Here is a 27,437-nt window from a genome sequence, read left to right as displayed (position 1 = left end):
ACACACACACACACACACACACACACACACACACACACACACACAAACACACACACACACACACGCACACACGCACACACACACACACACACACACACACACACACACACACACACACACACACACATACACGACAGCCCCTTGTATGACTGTATACACTCAAATGATTGCTTGAGATCTAATGAATGAATACATACATAAATAATAACCAAAAAGTGCATTGCAGCTTACTGTTGTGAGAAACATATAATGCAACCCATTGCATCCCCCCATTTCCACCCAACCTCTTAGTTTGAGAATCTGTAACAGGACCCAAAATCAGGGAGAGATTTTAAATATTGCTTTTATATACTTAAGAAGTTGCTAGCATGACAAGATTTGTGTTAGCAAGCAGTTTCAGAGGGATACAAAGTCTGAAACTCACATGCTTGTCATTAGTTACCTACTGTGTGACTTTGAGCAAGTTACTTAGCCACACAGTCTCTTAAGTTGCCCCTAAAAATAGGATGCAAAGAAGTGCATTTTCTGTGCCTGATTATCTTGGCTTGATGGGTAACAGGTCCTTGCAAAATAATTCCTTGGAGTCTGAGCTGCACATATGAAGGAAAAAAGTTCTTGCCCCTTATATTTTCAAGGTAAAGAGACATTTGGCGAGGAATTTTGGGACACACACACACACACACACACACACACACACACACACACACACACACACACACACACACACACACACGCATCTTGCAGCAAAACAATGCATATTGGCTGTACTTTAAGAAGCAAAACAATTTCAAAACTGCAGACAATGGATCCTGAATTAGGTAATCGGTTATGTGGTGGGAGAGGATTTCATTCTGGTATGTTTTTCTTTTTCTTAAAGCCCTGGACATGATTTGCCCACTCTGATGCCCTAGACAGCCCCTATTATAATCCACCACTGATGGCTGTCATGGAGAAATACTAGAGTGAAGGTGCTAGGTTATGAAAGGGAGGTATAGCAGCTGAGGGACCAGGAAAGATTTATTAGCGGCTAGCTAGGTGGAGCTTTCTACAGCAGCCAGACTGGCATGCTGGCAAGGGAGAGTAATGGTATCTCAAAAATAACACTTAAGGGCCTGTTAGGTCTAGTTCTACGGAGGCAACACCAGGTCAGAAAATGAGGTTCATATCAGTTAGCTGGGAATGACAGGGAAGGGGGCAGAGAGTGGAATGCAGGGTGGGGAGATACATTATTTAGTTAAGAAGGAAGGACATCTACATTGGCTGATGAGGGAGAGAGCAGATAATATTCTAGGACAAATCATGTTAGGGTTGAGAGGAGTAGTGAGACTAACTAAACACGGTTATTTATTTATTTATTTTTTGCTATGCATATATCAGGATGAGCTCTACAAGACAGTACTAAAAGTAGATGGTAGATGGTACTGAAGTATAGCATGGAAAGGAAGATGTTAATGCTAGGGGCATATGCTACCTCAATGCAGCTGAAAGTTTGGTGTGTATGTGGTATTTTATGGAAATAGATTAGCTGGCAGATTTGTGGGGACAGACGTTGTAGTGGAGGGATTTTAATGTAATATTGGATGCAGGACTAGATACTTTGTATGGATTGTTAGTTTAACAAAGAAAGACTTAGAGAACTTAATAAGGGAATTAAGTTACTAGCTTTAGTGGACTCGTGGAGGGTGATATGGTGGGAGGGGGCAGAAATAAGAGTAAGTAAGTGAACAGACTTGACAAGATGTTAGTACACCAGAAAATGGTAGGTGAAGTAGACAAAATGAGAGCAGCACAGATAAGTTATTTAGACCTTGCACTACCAAATATAATTTGAAATACATAGCAGCAAGACTGTATAGGTAGAGCTGCAATCCCCATAAATGGAGAAGCGGAGAGAAGAGAAGAGAAGAGAAGGGAAAGTGGATAAAATACATGGAGGAAGAAGTATTAAAGGAGAACACAATGTTGGAAGGGGAACAACTAAAATATTAGTGATATGAATGAACTCTACCTGGAATGGCAGAAAAATGACACTGACCAGAGTCTGCAAAAGAGGTGTACAACAGAGTGAAAATGGAGGAAATTGAGCAAGAATTGTTGGAATTACAGAGGATTGTAGATAATGTGAGGGTGAAGAGAGAAGACATTAGAAATCAGCAAATAAGAATGTCAGTGGAGGAAGATAAGTTGGAAGCACAGTTTGGTTAAAGGGGCAAAATGCTAAGGAAAGAAAGATGCACAGAAAATGTTACTAGAGCAGAATATGAAAGATCAAAGGAAACAGGCAAGGATGTACACAGTTAAAATTACGTTATGTGGATAGAATATTTAAATCAGATGAGAGGAGATAAGACAAGGTCTGTCTAATTCTACAGGGATCTGTACAAGTCAGGAGAATGTATGAACTCTGTGGGGGAGGAAGAATTGGTAATGGTCAGGTGGGAAAGGGAAACCTAAAAAATACTGGAAAGGAAGGCTATGCATAGTGATATAGGATGGCTAGGTCCAAGGTATGAATAACTTGCCCTACACAGATCACCTTAAGGCACTGTGTCTGCACTCAGTCTCCTACAGGTTACTGAGAGGCAATTTATGCCTGGCATATAAGGCATCCTCACATCCAGCTCTGATTGATCTCTTGCACATCCACAAAACAAGCAGCACCAGAAACAGTAGAAACAAGGACCTGCACTTTGCCTGCAACATAAATAGAATGTGCTAGAGAGACTGATTACATGTCTCAAAGAATCCCCGCACTGTGGAATAAGCTCCCCATCCTAGTGAAGCAGAGTTCATCCCTATTCAAAGAAAACCATGATCACTGGATGGGAAAACACAAATTCACCCCTGGTCTGGCCCCCATGTCTCTGATTGGCAAAGGTCAACAGTAAGTAAATTAATTCAGAACTAACATCTTAGCTACCACCTTACTAAGATTCTCCCACCATATAGGTCATCATAGGTACTTGGGGACAAAATGGGTCTCCAAAGGTGATAAGGTGATCTTTCTTGGCCAGACTAGGTTTGTTAATAACAGACCATCTACAGCCTGCTGGACACTGCTATTACATTTTATTAATTAGGGAGGATGTAGACTAGGGTAGGACAGAGCAAGGTTCATGGATAAAGTAGTAAAGGACATAGAAAGAATATGGGGTAGTTAGGTAGTTTGGAGATGGAATGGGTTAAGAATACAAGAAATGATGGAGTTTGGAAGAATTTGCTTGATACATAACAACAAAGAATAAGTGACAGCGCCTAAAGGGGTGAGAAAGTTATAATTTTGGTTGACTCAGATGAGAGACTTGGCAGTTGTTAACTAAGAAAAGTTGTATGATGATGGAGGCGAGAATGATACATAGAAAACTGTGTACTTTATTAGAAGTGAGGCCATTCTTTAGGGAAGAAAATGTTTTGTCATGGATGTTAAAGAGCTGGGAGCATTTGTATGGGAGTAGACCATGGTTAAATCGAGAAAGGAGTGGTAATAAAGTGGAAGAATTTGCTTTTAGAACAGTAATCACTAAGAAAAACTAAGAGGGTGTATAATAAAATATTTTCACCTCCATGCTGACAGCTGATGTTATAGATTACATTTTATTACTATATCCACCTGGATTACAATTTGTAGAGTAACATGGCAAGTTGCCAAACTCCAAATCACTGAAAAACAGCTCATTAAAACAATGGACTGAGTGAGCAGTGTGCCAAATTTAGCAACTGCACATAAATGTAGGTTGCCTTTTCTTCATCATGGCATGAGTTTGCAACTCTTGTCTGACATTTTCTAAACTTGGAGTTGTAATGATTAAGTAGCAGAGGTGTTGAATGAGCAGTGAAGCCATATCCCCCTACAAAAACAACTTTCTTAGTCATTCCCCCCACTCTTGCTGATCAGTGAGACACTCCCATTTAAAACGCACTCATTTCCACTTTATGGGGTCAGAGCATGGGCATGAAGTGGCAGTCAGACAACTATCATCAAGGAGTTCTACTTACTATTGATCATTCTCTGAGCATATCCACAAGGTTCCAAAAGTTGGGCATGCAATAGAGCAGTATGAGGGCAAGTCATCCACATCTGTCAATGAAGTTACACCATATAGGTGGATGCCACCATCCATCTCCAGTCTTCACTGATGATTGTAACCAAAGTACTTGTTCTGGAACAAGTGTGTCAACCTTTCCCCCGAGAGAGACGAGCAAGCTGTGCATCATCATCACTTTCCCTATTCAAGCAGATTACCAGTATCAGGATCACTAACTAAAACCAAATCATGTCTGTTATAACTATGGCTTCATCATTCTATGCTTTGTAGTCAGTTTCACCTGCAAAAACAGCCTAACACTTCTAAAGAGTTCAGTAAGTTGTGACTTTAAGTAATTTAATGTACCAACTCAATATTCAGCAGATTTCCATGAATGCTTGTCATTATATACATGCACAAACAGTAAAAAAAAAAAAAAGCAGAGGGTAAATATAAATGCAAAACCACAGCACCACTTTAAAAGTGACACTTTTCTTTAACCCCACTCATAGAATAAGAAAGGAAAAGTACTAATACACTCCTATTCTTGGAAATTCCAGTAGCTTGAAGTACGTGTGCTTTTCCAAACTGAAATACTACAATAATGTTAGGGTTACCCCCACACCCGTCTACATAGGACAGTCAGGATTTTAAAGTCATTAGCATATTTGAAGAAGGAAGCAATATTAAGATGTGTTGGTTTTAAAAGCAGTTTACAAGTCCACATCTTATTTTAAGTACTATTTTGCTTGTAGATCACTTTTAGTCTTGGAAAATACTGTCAAGGACTGCTAGGTACACTGCAAAATTTTCTAGGCTTTTCTTTTAACATTAATTAAATTCAGTTGGTTGGCAAAGTGGCAAATGTTACAGACTAGATATATAAGGAGAGATACTTGTACTCCATTATGTCTGGTCTGTGAAAATCACTTGATGATTGTTCAGACCCCCCCCCCCAGGGGTGGTGCCACGAACTGTATTGCATTCTAGCTGCTACAGTGCTTGCCACACCTGTTAATATGCTATTTTTATAGCTACAATTGGTCATTTGTGAATCTTAAGCACACAAAAAAAAATTCTCATTCAAGCAGTTTGCTACTCTTTTGTGCCAATCTCTGTCTGAAATTGTATTGCTAGGAAGCTGTAAGCAAACTTATGTATATGGTCTACTTCAAAACAACAAAATACCACATTACCGAAAACGAAATAACCATAATGACATCGCTGAAGCCTGACTTTCATGAATGACCAGAATGTCGAAGAATTTCACAGAGTAAGTATAAGGTTGGCCAAGATCTAACAACGAAACACACCGCACTACCTCAAACCCAACCAGGTGGGGGGCTACACCCCCATGCCCCCCCAACTAAATAGACCAATTCTGGAATTGCACTACAGTGGGGAAAAAGGGCAAATTCCCCTTGTTGGCCACATGGGTTACTTCAGCATTCTGGTCATACGTGAAAGTCAAATTTCGGCGATCTCGTATTGAAGACTTCGTCTTCGGTAATGTGGTCTTTCATTGTTTAGACGTAGAACCATGCATATAGATTTTTGCATCAGATTACTGGGAATCAACAGTGAACTACAGTGTATCTCGCACATTAGCACAGGACTGTAAACTGTGGTCATAAATCACTTTCTAGTAACTGGATGACAAGTTAACAGTTGTTTTGTGTGGGATAAAGAGTACACTCTCCAGGTCAACATCTTTACTATTTATGACTTCAGGTTACTGACCTTTCAGCACTTCAGGGGAATCATTTGAAATGGGTATCATTATTGTTGCAGAAATAAAGAAAGGACAGACTCCTTCATACGTATGATTCTTACATAAGCTGTATGCATCATATTATTAGCAAAGACTATTATGGTAATTTTTGTGACTGTAATAAAGTTGTTACAACTTACATACCTCTATGTTACTGTAGAAAATTACATACTGTCTTTATTGTAAATTTGTATTTGCTGCTAATGTGAGGTGGATCACAGCAGTTTATTGCTAGGAGGGAAGAAAAACAAAGTTCACATTACATCAGTAGCTTTTACACCTGGGAAAATCTTTACTACATGGAATATCATAGACAGGTGCCTTCGAAAACTCAATGGTGTGGCACTACAAAGGAAGAGCAATCAATTAATATGTATGTATAATTGTGTATGTATATATATATATATATATATATATATATATATATATATAGAGGTCTATGTTAAAAGACTGACTTTTGAAATAGCAGAATTTCATATGCTCTGTGATGCCCCTGCACTGGCCCAGTAATCAAGGAGCCTCAATCCTCACCACTAACACCAATGTGGGACATGCACATTGGAAGGATGACAAGTACACACACTTTAAAGTACGATTTCCCTTAAGAACACACAGAGATCACAGTCAATCTGGGGCTGGTTTCTTCCTCTCTCTCCAGATCCCCAATAAAACTCCCCACTGGCACACCTATAGGGTTAAGATCTCAGCCGAGTGGTCAACCCAAAATCTCCAGCACCCTCTCTGTCCAACCAGTGCTTTGTTTTCCTGCCCAAGTAGCTGACACACACACATACACTTTCAGATGTGATTTATATACAAACACACAGACACTTCTGGGGAAGGCTGGCACAGGTTTACTAGCTATGCCCCCTTCTGCCCACACTATAAGGTAGTACCAGCTGCCACCAACCACTCTTATCAGCTACTATAAGCCCCTTACCAAAGGGTGACCAATTTTACTGTGCAATGTTACTATTATCCAATTGGTAAGGGTGACCTGAACGTTTAAGGCTATTTAGGAGTGGTCTGTACAGTATCACCAAATACATAAGCAAGTACTCTAAGAGCTTAAATATCTCTAACAAACCAGCCACAATTAAAATGTTTAAATGTATTTAATAATAAATAATAAAAGAATAAGGCAATACTTAATAACTCAACAAAGTGACAGTAGAGTTCAGAGTTCAGAATCACAGGAAATACTTTAAAACAACATTGCAGGAAGTCTCACAAAAATAAAAAAAAACATCTAGAGTAATCTTGCTATATTCCTATCTATCTCTAAGAGAAATCATAGTAATCTAGTATTTACTAGCAGCAATGCAAATACAAGTGTTGAATGGAAGTTGTTAGATACAAGACAAGATATAAAATGCATAGACTTTCTCTCTGAGATAGTTCTTAAATTAATAATACACATCACTGCTGGGTTAGCTAGATGACATCACTATTTGACACCTGCCTCTAGTTCCCAGGCTAAACAGATACCAAGAGAATTTAACATGTCTATGTTAAAAATAATCTCTCAGATGTACAGCTGCTAGGAAGCCACAGAGCAATACAAAACGCTTTACATGTGAAACCTAGCAATTACCTCTGTCTCAAGATAATAGAAAGAAACCCCTAGCACTAGACATCCCGACTCTTAGCTGAGATAAACTAACTTTATAACACATCATAAAACTCTTTACTTATTTTCTTAGAGTTTGCAAGTTACCTCTGTATATTCCAGCCTTTACCATCAACACATACATTTGAATAGGCATGTAATTTATACACATTTTTGCTCTTCTCCAGCAGGGTGCACTGTGGTTACATTCTTGAAGTTCCTTACAAAACATATAGTTGTCTTACATTTGTAAGGCAAGCATACAAATCATATTACTATTCAAAAATTACATTGAATTATTTACAAAATTCTAGTTGGCTGAGTTGGCAGCCTTCACATGCTCAAACCCATATGATCAACTATTTAAAAGTGGAATATATCCCTATTCGCTTAAACAGCAAATCGCCCTGAGATCTCAGTAAAGTGGGGACTGGGAAATATGCCCTTCTCAACAGTGTAGTACGGTCTTGGAAATGGTGTATATAATTAGCAGGAGGTGGGGGTGCAGGGGGGCTTGCCCCCTGCAAAACGTGTGTAGGACATCTCTGGATGTCAAGGTAAGCTGGGTAATGTCGATAATGTCAAAGTCGACATTATCAACATTACCTCGTTCGGTGGTGTGAGGACTCACTGGATGTTGTTTTCATTCATTCGGTTCAAGTAAGACATCACTCGAGGAATACATTTGCAGAATTTTGATAGTAAACCATCTATCTATCTATATCTATATATCAATATATCAATATATATTTTATATATATATTTATACACATGCATACATATATTCGAATCCAGAGGGAAAACTGGTGATTGCTGAGTGTAGACGTTGCTGGCTGAGCCTCCTTAAAACCAGGAAAAATGAACCACAAAGTCTCTACTGAGACTTCATACTAATCAGACTCTTGTAACTTGTTTTGAAATTGATACTTTTTTAATGAAAATTTAAAAAAAAATCAAATAGATGAGTGCTTTTGCCCTGAATACAGCTTCATCAGATCTAACTCCAGTTTATATGACATGTATTAATTATATATGGCTTAACACACAGTTGCTTGTCAATTCACTCAAGCTGGGATCATAAATGTATACTATAGGCTGTTTGGTCAAGCTAAAGTCCTTGTCCTGCATATCTACTCCTATTGATAGCTAATAGGTTATAGCTTATATGCTATATTTCTATCTTATGTAACTAGCGCCTGTTTGATACAGACACTTTATATACCTATTGTCATTGACTATGCATATCCATTAGTAAGTACATCAGCATATTTATGATACAATAAGCAGATGGAATTTGCCATATTAAAATGGGCAACAAGTACTAATATATGCATGAGAACCAGTCAAGTTATAATCATTAAATGTTATGCTGTTGTAAACATAAACATAGCCAACCATAGGTTCATAGGTTCATAGGAGATTACTAGTCTAATGGCCCTAGGACCTTTACAAGCCTAGCTATGTAATACCAGTGTTCCCTAATTGACCATTGGTAGATGGTTCCCTGAGTGACCATTGTTAGATGGTTTGATTGTTTGCAGAGTGAATCTATGATCAGCACTGGCTGCCCTTGTCTGTGAGGGAGATAGGTGCCACCCCAGGGCTGAATGTACGGTCTCCTATCCAGTTGTCCAGGTTCCACTTAACTAGAGTCATTGAGGAGCTCTGCTTAATGTGAATTTGGAGTTTATTCCAGAGTAGCAGCAGTCTCTGGGAGACATATCTGTCTCTCCACAATGTTTTGTTTAAGTCACAGGCTAGGTTGAGATCTTTGGAGCAAGTGACTCTTGTCCCATTTGATGTGTGGATATGCAGCATTTCCATTAGGGCAGGGTTAGAGACTGCTCTGTAGACCAGGCACAGGTCACCTCTCAGCAGCCTGTAGGAAACATAGTACAGTGACAGGGCTTTCAGTCTTTCCATGTAGGTCATGTTTTGGAGTCTCTAGATTTCTTCATCTCTGTGGTCTCTCCAGCTGTGGCAGGTGTCTGGTTTGGTACATGCAAAAGGGAAAGTTGTACTCTATTAGAGGTCTGATGAGGGTGGAGTACAGAAGAGTTATAACATCCTTAGTCTTGGATGCGGTGGCCTTACTTATGAGGTGTGCAACATAAAAAGCCTTCCTTACCACTATGGACACATGATGATTGAAGTTTAGACTGCTATCAACTTGTGTTCCTAAGTCAAGCAAGACTGGGTTTTAGCTTAGGGGGTTTTGCCTATATTGTAATTTGCTGGAGCTACCTCTTTCCCAAAGGGGACAATGATACACTTTTTTTCATTTAGGTTTAGACAGTGGCGTGGGCACCAATCATTTGTCTGTGTTAACCCCTTCTGTAATATGCTAATATCTTTAGAGGACTCAGTGACTGCTCCCAATTTGCAGTCATCTGCGAACTTGGTAAGCCACAGGCCATCTACTTTCACCTGGACTTCTGAGAAATAGATTCCAAACAGTCGAGGTCCCAACACAAAACCCTGCGGCACCCCACTAATAACTGGTCTATTAGTGAAGGTGAAATCCCCAACTTTGACTATGTATTCTGTCAGTGAGCCAGTTGGTTACCCATCTAGTGACATATGGGTTAATCCCCAGCTGGGAGAGTTTCTTGATGACACCTGAGTGGGGGATTCTGTCAAAAGCCTTGGATAAGTCAAGATAGGCAATATGTACTGCTTTGCCTTCATCCGGGGCTTTGGTGACATTCTCAAAGAAGTCCATCAGGTTTAGTAAACATGATTTACCCTTAACAAAGCCAAACTGGGTCGGGTTCAGAGTTTGAAGGTTGCCTATGTCCTTGTTGATAAGGTCCATGATGATTCTTGTCACGGCCTTGCAGATAAGGCTGGTTAGGTTTATGGGTCTATAGTTCCCAGGATCAGTTGATGGACCCTCTTTGTACAAGGGGATTACAGTTGCTGTTCTCCACTCTGCTGAAACAAAGCCAGTACTCAGGCTATGGTTAAAGAGAGTGACAAGTGTATCTACTAGGTCATGTTTTAGGTTGTTTAGTATGCATCCTGGGAAGTTATTTGGTCCCATAGAAGCTGTATTTTTGGCATTGAAGAGCACGGATATGGCCTACTCATTGGAGATACTGGGGAGAGGACAGGTGTCAGGTATGCTTTGGGGTATGACTGATCAGGACAAGGGGGATGAAGTTTGCACTAAATCTGTCAGCTAACAGATTGGCAATTTCCTCAGGGTCAGTGTGGGTGGTACCATCCACTATGGGTTCAGCACATAGTGGAGTATTCCCTTTTAGATATCAGATGGAGTTAAATAATGCCTTATGATTGTCTTTAGCTAGGGAAGCTAATTTAGCCTCATAACTAGCTTTAGAGGACTTTAATAGATATCTGATTTGCTTGTTCAAGCTGTGGAGGGTATTCTTTCTCTGCTGACTAAGTTCCCTCCTGTTCTTAGATATCATTTTTTTCCTTTTGTTATATGACCTGTTTATACTCAAGGTACACCAGGGTGGCTTGCTTTTACGGGAAGACTTGGCTTTGATCCTGCCAGGTACAGCAGAGTCAATACAATTGTTTAAGTGGTTATGCAGGGCATTTGTGTACCCCTCTGTTGGCTGTTTTAGTGTGGGGGGGGGTTGAAACTTTTCAAGCCATTGCTTAGTAGGCTATAGTTTGTTTTGGAGAGGTTTCTAATTTTTATTGCTCCTGTGGAGGTGTCAAGTCTGATCATTAATTCAAATGATACAGATTTGTGGTCTGTCCTTACTAGTGCAGTGACCCCCCCATATTGGTGAGTACTAAGTTCTGAACATTTCAGTCCCTTGTGGGGTTGCAGACTAACTGTTCCAGAGCATTTGTGTTAACAAAGTCCAGGAACCTCAGGGCACTTGAGCTTGTGCTTGTGTACATCACCCACTTGATAGTAGGATAGTTGAAATCTCCCATGACCAAGGTCTTTGGCTGTTTAGTAAGTGGCCCAAGCAAGTCCAGGTAGGCAATGTGCTTCTCTTGGTTCATACTGTGGGACCCGTAAGGTAGCAATGATGTGGTAAGGTGTTTTACCTGTAGTTATTTGGCCCTGGAGTAGCTCAAGAGACTCGTACTGTTCAACCAGTCTCAGGGTGTATTTGGATTTATTCAAGATGTATACACCTCCACCTTTGGTTCTTTCACATTCATTTTGAGGTCTGAATGTGTGGAAGGCATTGTAGCCTTGCATGGCAAGGGTTCCCTCTGTAGGCTAGAACCAAGTTTTGGTGACTGCTCAGACATGACATCAGCATTTCCAAGGTGAGGAGAGCTTCCAGGGAGTGCAGTTTCCTGTTTAGACTCCTAGCATTAAGCAGCATAACCTTGGGTTTGCCTGTAGTGGATTTTTTTTTAACTTTAGAAGCTTTGCTGTTTTGGTATTGCCTTAAAAAGGCACTATGGGGCAAGCAATCATCTTTGCCAGTGTTCAAAAGTCTAGAGGAGACAGATGAAGTCCATCTCTGGCAAAGCAGTGTGGTCTATTGACCATGTCTTCCCAGGCTGACAGATACTGGATCCCCCTGGACTGAAGCCAGAAGCTAAGCCAATTGTTGAAGTCAATCATTTTTTGTTTATATTGTGGTATCATCCTGGGTGAAGATAGAAGGCTGCTTAGGGCCAGAGACATATCAGCCTAGGACACATAATCTGAAAGTTCAGTCATGTCTCTCTTCATATAGTCAAGGTAGGTACATCTCAAATCATTCACCACAACATGTACTCTGAGTCATAATTGTAATTGTTGAGTGACTTGAGTGTGTGCAGGATTTCATGGATACTAGTAACTGATAGGCAGCTGACCGTGACCTTCTCCTTGTCCAGCCTGGTGAGGGGGACATCTGTGTGTCCCACTGTGGAATCTCCTATGACCAGGACATTTGGTTTTGAGGTGTTCTGCTTTAGGGATTTATTTGCTGAGACACTGGCATGTGTGCTGTTATGTGCAGTAGAATTTGGTCATGCTCTAGTATGTGTGACTTGTTTACACTTGGGAGGTCTCTGGTCTTTTAGAAGGCTCTTAGTGAGTACCTCCGCATATGTGGGTTTGTGTGTCATGACTTTATCTTGTGTGAGAGAAGAAACGTGTTTGTTGACAACCTGTTTGATGTCTTGTTTATTGTTACATGAGAGGATTGATTACACTTTCATAGTTTAGTTACATCTCTCAAATACTGTATTTGTTTGCTGTAGGAGCAAGTGGTTGTCAGTATACATGAAACAATTACTACATTGCCTCAGGATGCCCATGCCAATCAGGTTGGTCGGAGAAATGTTGGGCAACTGACTGTCCATTTTAGTAGGTTAAACCATAAGTACTGCTGGGGGCAAGCAAGATAAGCTTTTGCTCGAGGGTTAGCAAGGGGACTTATTCTATTGAGGATTAGGGAATAAAAAGTGTGACAGTGCTGTTCAGTGCTCAGCTGAGTTGCCTGCAGTGCAGCAAGGAAGCCTGGGAGGGATCCACTGACAGTTTTCTATGGACAAAGTTGCATCTAGGCCAGGACCATGTTGGGAACTGTCTAGGTGTCCTAGTAACTCAATGCATCTACCTTATGTTCTTTATGTCAGGTAATGTGCCACCCTTTCCATGAAAGAATAAATATATCTAGTGATGTACCAATTATAAGTAGTATGGCAAGATCCATACAAGGGATCTCTGCATGTGCTAGGTCTAACATAACTTACAGCATTCTATGACAGTGGACTGAACAGGGTTAAATATGATTGACCCTTATTCGAGTAAGCTCTGTATAATGACAAAAGATATAATCTGCAGATAATTGATTCAAGTAGAGATTAATTCATAGATTGTTATTATAGCACTAGGATGAATTAGGTATCATATGAAGATAGGTCAACTACCTATAGTCATACATATAGAAACTGTGCAGAGGTTGCAAGTTGTAAAACTAACACAAGTATGGATTATGGTAGGTGGGTAAACACACATCTGTGAATTAAGTAAATAAAATATAAGAAAACTTGGTGTGACGGCTTCAGAAAGTTATTATAAAACCAACAACTAAGCATTTTCATCTGTATAGTGCAGACTTCATCAGAGCCAATCACAAAGTCTAACTACTTAACATTCTTATTTAAAGCAGAATCTCTTAAAAAGTCTTCTAAATTCGTATAAGGTTTGTGCTAATAATATAAAACAAAATTCATCACAGATAAGTCAAAATATTTGCAAAATAGTCATAACGTATAAATGTAAAAACCTAAAAATATATTATATAAAACCTAACAACCATAAATTCACTACATAAATAGCATTACAGTTGTTTATCTAACTACCTGCACAGTATGCCATCTATTTTATGTTGGAAAAACTAACAGGAGACTCAAAGAAAGAATAAGGAAACATGTTTATGATATTAAAAAGAATAAATTCACCAACACACTTAACATTGATTAAAATGCACTGATTTTAAGAAATTTATATTTTTTTGTTTTTGAAAAAGTGCAAATGTCTGATAGGGGTGTGATGTGGAAAGTCACCTTGAATTTAAAGAATGTGTTTGGCAGCTGAGGCTTACAGCTTAGTCATCCCAGGTCTCAATGACAGCATTTCTATTACTAGTGTATTGAAGATGAGAGCTGATGAGCTTTGATTATTTTTTGAATGTTTATTTTTTGAATGCTGATTATACACATTTTGTTGTTAAATAACACAAATTTTGATAAATGTATGTAGTGTATTTATGGTCATTAGGTTTTAAAAAACATACTTTTAGTTTTTTGCATTTATATGTTATGGTTATTTTGCATGTATTTTGACTTATCTATGACAAATTTTGTTTATATCAATGGCACGAACCTTATAAGAAGTTATAAGACTTTTTAAGAGATTCTGCTTTAAATAAGAATGTTAATTAGATAGACATTGTGATTGATTAGAGGTTTTATAAAATTTTGGTCATCAAGTGTATTCAGCAACTCTGATGAAGTCTGCACTATACAGATGAAAATGCTTAGTTGTTGGTCTTATAATAAATTTGTGAAGCCATCACACCAAGTTTACTTATTTTTTATTTAATCAGCTTTTTTGTTTAGTTTCTTTCTTGGTACACAAATGTGTGAATCTTTGTTGAAAAGTCACATAATCTCAACATGTGAAGCCACAGTTAAATTATATGAAGTGGTGAATTTCACTAAATCTGTAGCCTCCCTGATCAGTATCACTACTGCTAATAACCTCTGACTTCCAACCCAATTGACCAACCAACCCAACTAATTCTCATTTAAACCAGTCTCAACATCCTTTATAAGAAACTCTTATTAAAACTGAAACCCACTACTCTAGCCCCTGATAAGCTCCCCTCAGAATTTATCAAAATCATTGTCGATACTGTAGCCTACCCCATTTCCATCTTAACCACTCCTTTAAAGAAAACTATGTCCCTCAACAGTGGAAATAATCCTTTGTCATCCTCTACATAAAGGTGGCCACTCCACAAAATTCTGTAATGATAGACCCATAGCAATTCTGTCAACACTATCTGAAATTCTTCAGAAATGCATCCACTCACAACTTCTCTGTTATATACTTGAACATAACCTCCTGTCACCTGATCTGCATGGTTTTAGACCTTGTCACAGCACTACTACAGCACATTTGACTTTCACTAACATAATTAATCAAAACAGAAACTCTGACAACTTCATATTCCCACTTTTCCTCTATCTATGTAAACCATTTGATATTATCAACTACCAAAAACTCTTAAATAAACATACCCTAACTGGCCTAACAGACTCTGTACTCTGCCGATTCCATAGTTACCTAAGAAGCAGGTTTCAGACTGTAAATTGGCAGAATGTCTATTCTTCCCTCCTTCCTTTCTTTCTTCCTTCCCATCTCTGTTGGAGTTCCCCAAGGTGCCATAATGTGCCTCCTACTACTTAATCTCTTCATAAATGACCTGCACACTGTACCTCAACATGCATCAATCATTCAATATGCAGAAGACTCTGTTGTTATCTGCACAGCTAACAGTCTATCTATTCTCCAGCAACTAACACAACAAGCCTTCTTATGCATTAAAACCTGGCTTGAGAACTCTCAACTTTTTCTCAACCCTAATGTTATTTACCCTAAAACAGTTTAATATTCATAAAAACTTATCAATAAACTCAAAGAACGACACTGTCATTGAACTTGTATCATACCAAGCTACAAGGAATCACCATAGATGACCAACTCAAATTTGACCAAGATATCCTTCAAGTAATTAAAAAACACGTCAAGAACTAGGCAACCTTTATGGAGCTATACTTTTTTTTAAATGATTGAACTCAGGCAACAACAACACAACCTACCTCTTCCCTGCCCTCTTAAATGCCTCTACAGTACTAACAAACCTGCCATCTATCACAACCCCTATACTACATCAGTGCTATAACAAAACTGCCAGATTTGCAGCAAATCTGCCCCTTACTACCCACCACTGCTTACCTCTAAAAAACTAAAATGACTGGAACTCATACACATATGCACTTACACACAATTACTTATAATACACAAACTAACTCACAAACCAGATAAATTCCCAACTCTGCTAGTATCTGTAAGACAAATTAGCAATCAAAATTCTTCCAAAGCTGAACTAAAACAGCACCTTATAAGAACATGTCAGTGCAGGTAATGATACCTCAGGCTAATGAGCTTATAATCATGCACATATCTGCTACTCTCTGTATAACAACCTCTCATATGTTTCATATCCTGTTTTTAAATTCCATTAACCATACTTCAAAATAATTAACATTAGTGAATTTTTTATAACGTATCTTCTACAATGTAATACTATATATTGTGAATCCAGCATGTTTTCTATATTATTGTATTGTTCTTTTATAATGTTCTGTGTTTTATGAGTGTACAATGTCATGTAGAGCTTTTCTTCCTAGGCCTCCAGATAGACTTTCCCAGTAAAAAAATGCAATAAATAAGTTACCTGTACTGGAATAAGAATTATATTCCTGGGTTGAGACTGAAATAGGTGCAGTGGGATCAGTGCTCTACTCCAGTTAACAAATTCAAAATAAAATAAAATAAAATAAAGAATTATCAGTTTCATCTTTACTTTGCTTGCCAGTCACACACTCTACAACTCAAGAGGATCTGCCTGGTTTACCTTGGTGGTGCTTTTGTAAATGTTCAAATTTCTCATGAGTGCCATTAAATATTAGATCTGTTTGTCTGAAAGCCCTATCTCCAACAGGATACTATGCCTAAAAATAAAAGTAGCACAATTAGGAATTTATATCAGTCATTGACACATAGAGCCACAATCACAGGCTCACAGGCTCTCAATGTAGGTGGTAGAGTTAATATGAGAGATACAGACAGAATGTTTTAAGCTTGGATTGTGTTAAAGGGAAGGGGAAACAGACTGAAGCTGAAAAAAAAACAGATGAAAGAAGAAGAAGAGAGAATATGGACAACTGAGATGTGATAATTAAATTTTTGGATGTGATAATGAATCAGTGTGGATAAATCAATGAAAAAAAAATTCTCGTGAAAAATGAGTGCTTATTAGAGCAAAATAAAGTCATGCATTCAATTTTTTTTATTAATGGATCTCTTGGTAGGAAGGCATGCAAGTACCTTTAAATGAAACACTGGTGAACAGCAATTTATTTTCTTTAACATTTTTTAATAATCAGATTGTGTGGTACATTAAATAATATAACACGCTAACTAATGGTGCATTCAGTATGGACTACTGCATTTCTATTATAAGAAACTGGTGCTTCTAGTCATCTATATATGCTTAAATATGTCACACAGCATGTAAAACCATGAGCCAAATCATATAAGAACCAATGAATGGGGATCCGACTGGAGAGAAGATAAAATCAGCAAGAAAATGAGAATAGTATTGCTGGAAATTAATTCATCCTCACATCTTCGTGTGTACCTCTACATGGTGGACCCTGTTTTCACAAAATATCACCAAGACAACACTGATATACAGATTGTATCTTATACAGCATATATCATGGAAATAAATTGGTTGAAAAATAAAAAAAGAGAGCTGGGTGCACATATCTCAGGATAAACAAGTGCCCAATCCTGGTGTATACTCGGGTGCCAAGACTGAAAAAAAATGGTTCATAGGTTGGTACTAGGCTATCAGCCCTAGGGCCTATACAAGCCTAGCCATAACAATTCCCTGGCTATTTCTTCCCACATTATTTACTTTCCTGGACCCCTGTCTAGCAGGGCGACTGACGTGATCCCTGGAGTGAATTTCCTTTCTCCCATCCAATCGTCAAGGTTCCTCTTGAAGAGGTCCAAAGAGGCACTCTGCTTGACATGTATGGGCAATCTATTCCAGAGTCTGGGGAGTCTCTGGGTCAGGAACCTATCCATCCAGCATGTTTTGTTTATTGTGATGACAAGGTTTAGATCCCTGGAGTGTGTAGCTCTGAGAGATTGGGATTTCTTTAAGTGTAGCATGTCCAACAGCTCTGGGTTTGACATGGCCTTGTATGTTAAGCAGAGATCGCCTCTGAGTAGACGATATGTGACAGAGTATAGCTGGAGTTTTTTAAGGCGGTCAGCGTAGGGCATCTGCTTTAGGCCTGTGATTCTTTTCGTGAGGTATTTCTGAGGCCTTTCCAGTTGTTGCAGATGTCTTGAGAGGTACATACCAAATGGGGCGTTGTATTCTATAATGGGTCTAATGAGGGATGAGTACAGTGGCACAATGACCTCCTTTTTCTGGATGAAAAGCCCCTCGTGATGAGGTGTGCCACATAGAAGGATTTCCTGACTGTTGTGGCGATGTGGTTATCGAAGGTGAGACCACTGTCCACCTGTGTCCCTAAGTCTCTTATCACACTTTCTGTGTTTAGTGTACTGCCACCTATATGGTAATTCATGGATACATGTTTTTCCCAAAGGGATAACAATACATTTCTTGGCATTGAGCTTGAGCCCATGGCTCTGGCACCAAGCATCTGTTTCTGTAAGGCCATTTTGTAGAGTATCCACATCATTTGGGGATTCAATAATGGCTCCCAGTTTGCAGTCATCTACAAACTTTGTTAGCCAGAGTCCCTTAGTGTTGACCTGTACTTCAGAGAAGTAGATGCCAAACAAGAGCGGCCCCAGGACTGAACCCTGAGGTACTCCACTTGTCACTTGTCTGGAGTTGGATTTGGAATCGGCTACTTTTACAGTGTGGGTTCTATCAGTAAGCCATTTAGCAACCCATTGGCAGCTTACAATCCTCAAAATACTGAAATATTCCTACAATAGAGAAAAATAGAGGAAAGAAAAATACTTGCACAAGAAAAACTGTCAAAAGCTTCAAATAAAAATGTGCTTTCATTAACAGCAAAATCTGAGGGTAATGCTACTCAATGCTAGAAGTCTAAACCTCAAAATGCATTCACTGGTTCAAGGCTTCAGAGAACACCCCTGCATTATTAGGCTATAATTCATACCACACCTAACCTGGACCGAAACACTAAAGGTGGAGGCGTGTCCATATTCATTAAGGATATCCACACTTCCAGGCTAGTTGCTCAGCATAATGTATCCAAGATTATCCAAGTGCAACTAACTCTGGGCAAGACTGCAATCCAAATTGTAACTTGCTACAGATCCTCCACCATGCTCCAGGATTCCCACTCCTCATTTCTTGATACACTGGAAAATATTAGGGTACAACCCAATACCCTAATAATGGGTGATTTCAATTACCCCACCATTAACTGGGAAAACTACTCCCATACCAACTCTTTTGCTCAACGTTTTCTGGAATTCATAAATTCCAACGCCTCGGATCAACTTATCCACACCCCCACCAGGGGCAGCAATATCTTAGACCTGATCATTACCAACATGGGTGACTGGTGTTCCACACCAGAGGTCAATTCCTCATTGGTCAGATCCGACCACAAGCTAATCAGCCTAGACATCCACATCCCACCCCCACCCCATTAGGGAAACCACCGTAAAAAATTTCTCCAAAGCCAACTTCACACTTCTTAAGACAGAAGTGGCAAACTTCACGACACCCATGCAGACGGACAATAGAGGTACGACTGCTGAATCCTACACAAATGCACTTCATAAGCACTTACACGAGTGCATGGATTGTGCTTTTCCTAACAGAACCAAGATGCTATCCTCCAGAAAAAAGGAAGCCAATCTGGTGGTCCCCTGCAATAAACAAACTCTACAACAAAAGAAAGAAACTGTTGCAACAAAGAGTAAAATCCCATGACTGGAAGAACTACCTGGTCAGCCTCAGTAAAAAGCTGAGATCCCTCATAAAATCCTCCAAAGCTAGTTATGAAAATAAAATCACCACTGATTCTAAAGACAACCACAAAGCATTCTATAGCTATGTCAGGAATCTCAAAGGCATCACTCAGATCTGTTCTGAGTTACAGCAAAATGGCACTAAATATACAGAACCAACTGATATTGCCCACATCTTGGTAGATAGGTTCAGTGCTAACCTTACCCCCCCACCCCCACCCCCTAAAGGGCACATCTCTATACTGGAAGAATGCAAAGTTCCTGTAATTATGGCTGTACAGGTAAAAAACACACTCTCCAAAGCCAAGAACACAGCATCCATGGGACCTGACAACATCCCAGGCTGTGTTCTACATGAACTACAGAATGAACTGGCACCCCACCTAAGCACCATGTTCAATCATAGCCTCACCTCAGGCTTTGTGCCCACTGAATGGTGCACAGCAATGGTTATTCCATTCCACAAAGGGGGAGCTACCACAGACCCCGGGAACTACTGTCCCATTAACCTAATGAGCCTGGTCTGCAAGGCCATGGAACATATCATCATGGAACTTATAAACAAATACATTGGTAATCTCCAAACTCTGGACCCCACCCAGTTCAGGTTTGTAAAAGGCAGATCATGTCTCCTAAACCTGATTGACTTCTTTGAAGCAGTCACCAAAGCCATAGATGAGGGTAAGGTGGTTCACACAGCCTATCTAGGTCTCACCAAGGCTTTTGATACCATCCCCCACTCTGGAATTATAGATAAACTCACTAAACTAGGTATAAATCCCTATGTCACAAGATGGGTTGCCAACTGGCTCACTGACAGAGCCCACACTGTGAAAGTAGCAGACTCCAAATCCGACTTCAGACCAGTGACAAGTGGAGTACCACAGGGTTCAGTCCTGGGTCCCCTCCTGTTTGGTATCTACTTTTCTGAAGTACAGGCTAACACAGAAGGTCTTTGGCTAATGAAGTTCGCAGATGACTGCAAACTAGGAGCCATAATTGAAACTCCTAATGATGTGGACATCCTACAAAAGGGCCTCACTGAGACAGACACCTGTTGTCAAAGCCATGGCCTCAAGCTCAATGCCAAAAAGCGCATTGTCATCCCCTTTGTTAAAAACTCTGCACCCATGAGCTACCACATAGGTGGTAGTCTACTTAACACCAAAAGTGTGATAAGAGACCTTGGGACACAGGTAGACAGTAGTTTCTCCTTTGATAATCACATTGCCACAGTAGTCAGGAAATCCTTCTATGTGGCACACCTCATCACAAAAGGTTTCTCATCCAGGAAAAAAGAGGTCATTGTTCCCCTCTATTCTTCACTCATTAGACCCATTATAGAATACAACGCCCCTTTTGGTATGTACCTCACAAGACATCTACAACAACTGGAAAGGCCCCAGAAATACCTCACAAAGAGGATTACCGGCCTCAAACAGATGCCATATGCAGGCCATCTCAAAAAACTCCAGCTTTACTCCATCGCATATTGCCTACTCAGAGGCGATCTCTGCCTAACATACAAAGCTATGTTAAACCCAGAGCTGTTGGACAGGCTCCACTTAAAGAAATCCCAATCCATCCAAGCTACATGCTCTAGGGACCTAAACCTTGTCGCCACAATAAACAGAACATGTTGGAGGGATAGATTCCTGTCCCAGAGACTTCCCATACTCTAGAACAAACTACCTATCTATATCAAACAAAGTTCCTCATTAGCACTCTTCAAGAAAAATCTTATGATTGGATGGAAATAGGAAATTCACCCCAGGGAATCATCTCTGTGGCTCTGCTCGACAGTGGCACAGGAAAATAATTTTCTTGGGTGGCAAAAGCCAGGGTACCTGTTTAGCTAGGCTTGTATAGGCCCCAGGGCTGATAGCCTAGTACCTACCTATAAACCTATGAACAAGAGATCCTCAAAAAGCATTATATAGACAAAGAAACTTTGGGCCACCTGGAAAAAGAAGCAAAAGCAGAAGCATGAAAATATAAAGAACAAAACCCAGAAATTTTTCAAAGGTATAAAAAGAAATACGGGCATAGAAAAGAAAAGAGATCTGGTATGGTGCAATATTTATGCAAAGGAGTAAGCCAAAATAATCAGTTTAAAACAGCAGTTCCAAAGATGTTTGAAGAGAAATAAAGGCAAAGGCGCCTGAATATGGAAAATTTCAGAATGCAAAAAATAAATAAATAAATAAGAAAACAAAGGGGGGAGTAGAAATGAAGATTAGTAATGGAGAAGTTGAAGAAATAGAAAGTGAAGTTATGGATTACCTACTAAGTATAGGATTTAGTGGGGAAAATCCAACATAGGTAATGTCACATTATGATGGAGCAATGAATGCCCAAATTTATAAGGAACATGTGGAGCAGGAGGTATCTGAAGACTTGCCACATGATGCTCTGGAGCCCCCTGTAGGAAACTAGTAGAAAAATTCAGTTGAAGTAGCGCAGCAAGGGAAGGAGCAGAAAACAGTGGCAACTCTGATACAGGTGACATTGTGGAGTGATGGGCCAATGAAGGAGCAACAGACGGCATAGCTCTCAACCTTCCATCTCCAAAATGAGGAACACTAGCCCTCATAATGTGGAACAAATGGGCAAAATGTGGGACACATACTAATGGCTTACTAACAAGGATGGTTAAAATATGCTGGTTTTACTTATAAGGAAGATATTTTAAAGAATTAATATGATTCATTTCTATTTACCATGGATTTCACTTAAAAAAATTCCTAACACTGAATGTGTGACAGACTCTTTCAATATGGAATTTTGAGGATCTTTGAGGAACATGAACTTTTTAAGACCCCAGTCCCCAAATGAGGTACATTCCTTGTAATGAGGTACACTTGAGAGGTATGACAGATGGTTCAAGAAGTATCTAAAGAGGATATGTCACAGGAAGATGCTCTGGAACTTTTTGCAGAATGCCCACAGGAAACAGAGATCAAAGAATGTGTTTTCAGTCTAGAAGAAAATGATCTGAGGGAACAGCTGCTTGATTTAGCAGAGATGGGTTGACATATCGTAATCAATGAAAGAAATATGATTGCGTAAAGTAAATAAGACCCAAAATGTTAGAAGTTTGTTAAAAACAGTAATCAAGACTGTTAAGAGAAATTCATATGATATATCAGAAATAAATCAGATATGTTAATGTGCAGCTAAATTAGTAACAGATAAAGTCTTACCACAAAAACATAGAGCAATAAAGGAAAGGAAGGGAAGACATAAAATGCCACCCTGGAAGCACTGAATAGAGAAAACTATAAAGTAATTACAAGAAGTGCCACTGAAAAATATAGAAGAGGGAACAGAGCAACAGAAGTTACTTAGGAATATAGATGTGGTAAAAGCAAAGCACAGTAATAAAGCAGACCAGGAACTCATACACTATTACAAATAATAAACTAAAGATATCAACGTGAGCAGAAAAACTAAGAAGATACACAGATAAATATAAAGGAAAAGTACAAAATAATCAGTTCATTGATGAACCAAAAAAGATTTATAGAGAACTTGAAAACAAAGCAAAAGGAACAGAAACAACAGCATAAAAAGAAGAAATAGACACAACTGAATAAATATTTATGAAGACCCTGTGGAACATAACAAGGATACTGAATTTTTAGAAAAATTAAAGAAACAATAAGGAGGCAAAAGTAAAGTATATGAAATGGGTTGAAGTAATGACCAGAGAAACTAAAACAAAATTAAGAAAAGCCCCTAACTGGAAAACCCCAGGCCCAGATGCAGTACCTATTGTTTGGCTAAAAGTATTAATATCTTTACATAAAAGATTTAGCCCTGAGTAATAATTACATTTATACCATGACCCCCCCCAAAACGTGCACGCTGATTGGCCAGCGTGCCCATTGTAAATCGAGTTATACTAATGGAAAAAGGTCCGGTCGCCCGGACTTTTTGCCATTAGTATAACTCGATGAACATTCTCGCTATGTTAAATGGGTTTAACATAGCGAGACAGCTTTAAAATAAGCAACGGAGATCTCCGTTGCTTATTTTAAAGCTGTCTCGCCATGTTAAACCCATTTAACATAGCGAACAGTGTTACAAAGCAACGGAGAAAGCAAGATCTCCGTTGCTTTTTTTAGTGTCTCGCTATGTTAAATGAGTTTAACATAGCGAGACAGTAAAAAAAAGCAGCGGAGATGGCCGTTGCCTATTTTATAACTGTCTTGCTATGTTAAACTCATTTAACATAGCGAGACATAAAAGCAACGGAGATCTTGCTTTCTCCGTTGCTTTACAACTCTGATGTACTGCGCAGGCGCGCAGTACATCAGAACTACCGCAGATGCCAGGCATCTGCGGAAGGGCAGTAAACAGGCATTATACTATGCCATTATTTAAAAAAAGTATTAGTTTCTTTTCTTAAATGATGTCATGGTATAATAATAACGCCTGGGTGTGGGTAATGCTAAATTACCACGGTTGGCTTTGTTTGGTCCTCGGGCTTCGCCCTCGGGACCAAACCACGCCAACCGTGGGTAAATTTAGCATTACCCACACCCAGGCGTGGGTTATTGCTATAATATGCAAGTCCCAAATGAACACCAATCTGGTTAACAACAGAAAAAGCAATACTCCTCCTTAAGAGTGAACCTGCAAGCTGATCCTAAAAACTGTAGACCAATAACTTGCCTTTTGAATATATACAAACTATATACTGGAAATGATGTAGACAGAGTTTATGGTCATTTAGGGAAAAAACTCAATTATGGCAAGAGAACAAAAGGGTAAGAAAAGAAAGTCATATGGAACAAAGGATTGTTTGTTGTTAAATAAAACCATAACAGAGAAACGTAAACGGGGAGAATCTAAATATGGCATGGCTAAATTACAAAAAAAGAATGTGACAGCATCCCACATTCAATACACTGTACATTGATCAATTATATTACAGTAACTATGAAACAATGGCAAATCACTTTCCATCTAAGCCATGAAAAAGGGCAAATTGTTATCCCAGGGATAAAAATTCAAAGGGGAATTTTCATGGGTAATTTTCTGCCACAGATGCTGCTTTGTCTTGTCCTTAAGTTGATTGTTTAACAAAATTAGGCCATGGTTACAATTTGCGTCCCAGAAAAAAACCTTGTTTAAAGGGACAATCCCAGGGATTTTTTGTTTTGATTCAGCCTTTGTTTACTTTTCAAGTTTGCCTTTCTGAGCATGCTCACCTGTGGCTGAGGGGGGTAGGGGAAGTGTGCCTGCAGGAAGCTTCAAAGGAGTTAGCTACATTCCATCTCAAATTGCAGCTCTACTGACAACAGCTTTCCATGTGAGCCATTCATTGGTGTAATCTGTGCATTTTATCCATTCAGAAAAGTAGCCTTTCAGACATTTTACGACCAGACTGCTGCTGCTACTCTAGAAAGCACAGCAGTAATGCAATTCTTATAAAGAGACATTATTTTGTTTCTAAAATCAGTTGTTTACCAGACTATTTTGTTTACCTTTTAGTGTAGTGTAAGTCACATATTCACACAGAGTCAGAATTTTCAGACAAGCTTGTGTGCATACTGCAGGTTAGATTTCACAAACTTCACTGTTGGATGTTTATGATAGGAACTGCTTAGAATTTACAGTTTGTTGTTTTGAACTTCCCTCCCTACCCAGAGACTATTAGTTGAATGACTGGTTTAGCATTAGCCTGAGATGCTATCTAGTCAAACTCACACCTGCAGCCTTTGCAGCAGTGAAATTACATCTTTAGTATGTGCTTGCTTTTTGTAAAACTTAGTGGAAAGCTTATCCCAACTTAGGCAATTGTATTTTCTTTTGTTTGCTTTTGTTTTATGTTAGTTGCTACATGCTTTTTTCCCTTCACTGGTAATTATTTGTCATATGTTCTGCAACAGTGTTGCTTATTAGTGCATGTACTCATGCAGAGATATATTTATAACACAGTTTCTCCACATTTCACAGGAAGCATTGCTTTGGACATTTTCGTCTTGGAAACAAATCCCCTGAGTTGCAAATATCCTAAGATTCTAGAAGAATAAAATCTTATAATAATAGTAAAAAAAAAAATGTCAGACAACTGTGAAACTGCATCTTGTTACTGTACTAAAAGTATTTTCCCATTGGGTGACACCCTTCATGAATCACTCGCAGTGACTGTCTGTATAATATGGATTCCATTCCATTGAATTTATTTTCTTTATCTTTCTCTTTCTCTTTATCTTTCCTGCATTGTGGTAAAATGTTTGGATCGTTCACTCTTTTGCTGAATATTTGGCTGCAGCAGAGTTGCACTGGTTACCATTTGAAAGTTGAGGTAAATGCAGTCTCTCTATTTCCCTATCTGTGTGCATAAGTATGTATGAAATATGTAATCTAAGTTTATATTCATGTGGTTGTAAAACCACAGCCTTGCTATGTCTTACTGACCGGCTTGTAATTCAAGGCATTCTTGACTGTCAGTCAAATTTGTATATGCTGGATATTTAATTGCTGTTGTTTGTCTTTCGGCTTTTTCCCGGTAAGGAGTCACCACAGCGGAACTCCGGTCCGCTAATGATTGGCAGTAGATTTTTATGAAACGCCGAGGTGCCAACTCAACGCCCAACCTTCAACAAAGGCTCGCCCATTTATGCATGCATGTCTTTCGAACGCTACCCAACTGCGGGGAGGACATGCAGACTCTACACAGAAGGCACTGCCAAGCCAAGCCAAGCTGAGAATCGAACGGGAGAACCTCTTACTGTGAGGTAACCACACTACCACTGTACCACTGTGGAATCATGCTGGATATTTAATAATGTGTGTATTTTATTAGACCTTTGTATGCAGCGACCTACTTGCTGTAGGCTGGATATGTAATAATGCATGCAGTTTATTAGACCTTTGTATGCAGCGACCTACTTGTTGTAGGCTGGATATGTAATAATGCGTGCATTTTATTAGGCCTTGGCATGCAGTGCACCTACTTGTTTTAATGGTATACTTCACCTGTAATATTGGAATTCACATAACTTTTCTCAAACTTGCCCTTATCAAGATGGAAATAGATAATAATTTAAAGAAATAAATGCATATGCCATGTCATTATGTGTTTATCATATGCATTGCTTTGGTTGATTAAAATGGATTTGCTGTATATCTTTGTTATAGATCAATATATGTATATATATATATATATATATATATATATATATATATATATATATATATATATATATATATATATATGATTTGCTTGTATGTATGATTGGTTCTGTGTTGAGTGTGAGTTTGATTATTGTTCTTTTTATTGTAATTTACTAGTCTGTTAATGGAGCTTTTCTCCTCGGGCCTCTGCTGAAAATGGACAATGTATCCAGCCAGACTAGCCCGGTTAACAAATATAAAATAATAAATAAATAAATATATATGTGTGTGTGTGTGTTTTTATTTATTTTCTTATTTGACATTTGTTATAACTGAGCCAAAGGCCCATTTCAGTGGAGACCCATAAAAAAGGCTAAAAAAATGCACACACACACACACACACACACACACACACACACACACACACACACACACACACACACACACACACCTGTCTCTGAATTTGTTTGTGTCTCTGTTTATATACACAGATGTACACACACCTGTACATGTGGTGTGTTTGTGAATATATATACATGCAGACACTCATTCACTGTCATGCAGGAGGCATTTTGACTAAGGTGACAGTATAGCTGCTCCTTACAACATTGCTAGTTT

The sequence above is a fragment of the Protopterus annectens genome, chromosome 6.part0 (genome assembly GCF_019279795.1).
Source record: "Protopterus annectens isolate FY-2018-M chromosome 6.part0, PAN1.0, whole genome shotgun sequence".
NCBI lineage: Eukaryota > Metazoa > Chordata > Ceratodontiformes > Protopteridae > Protopterus > Protopterus annectens.
This window is presented reverse-complemented; position numbering follows the sequence as displayed.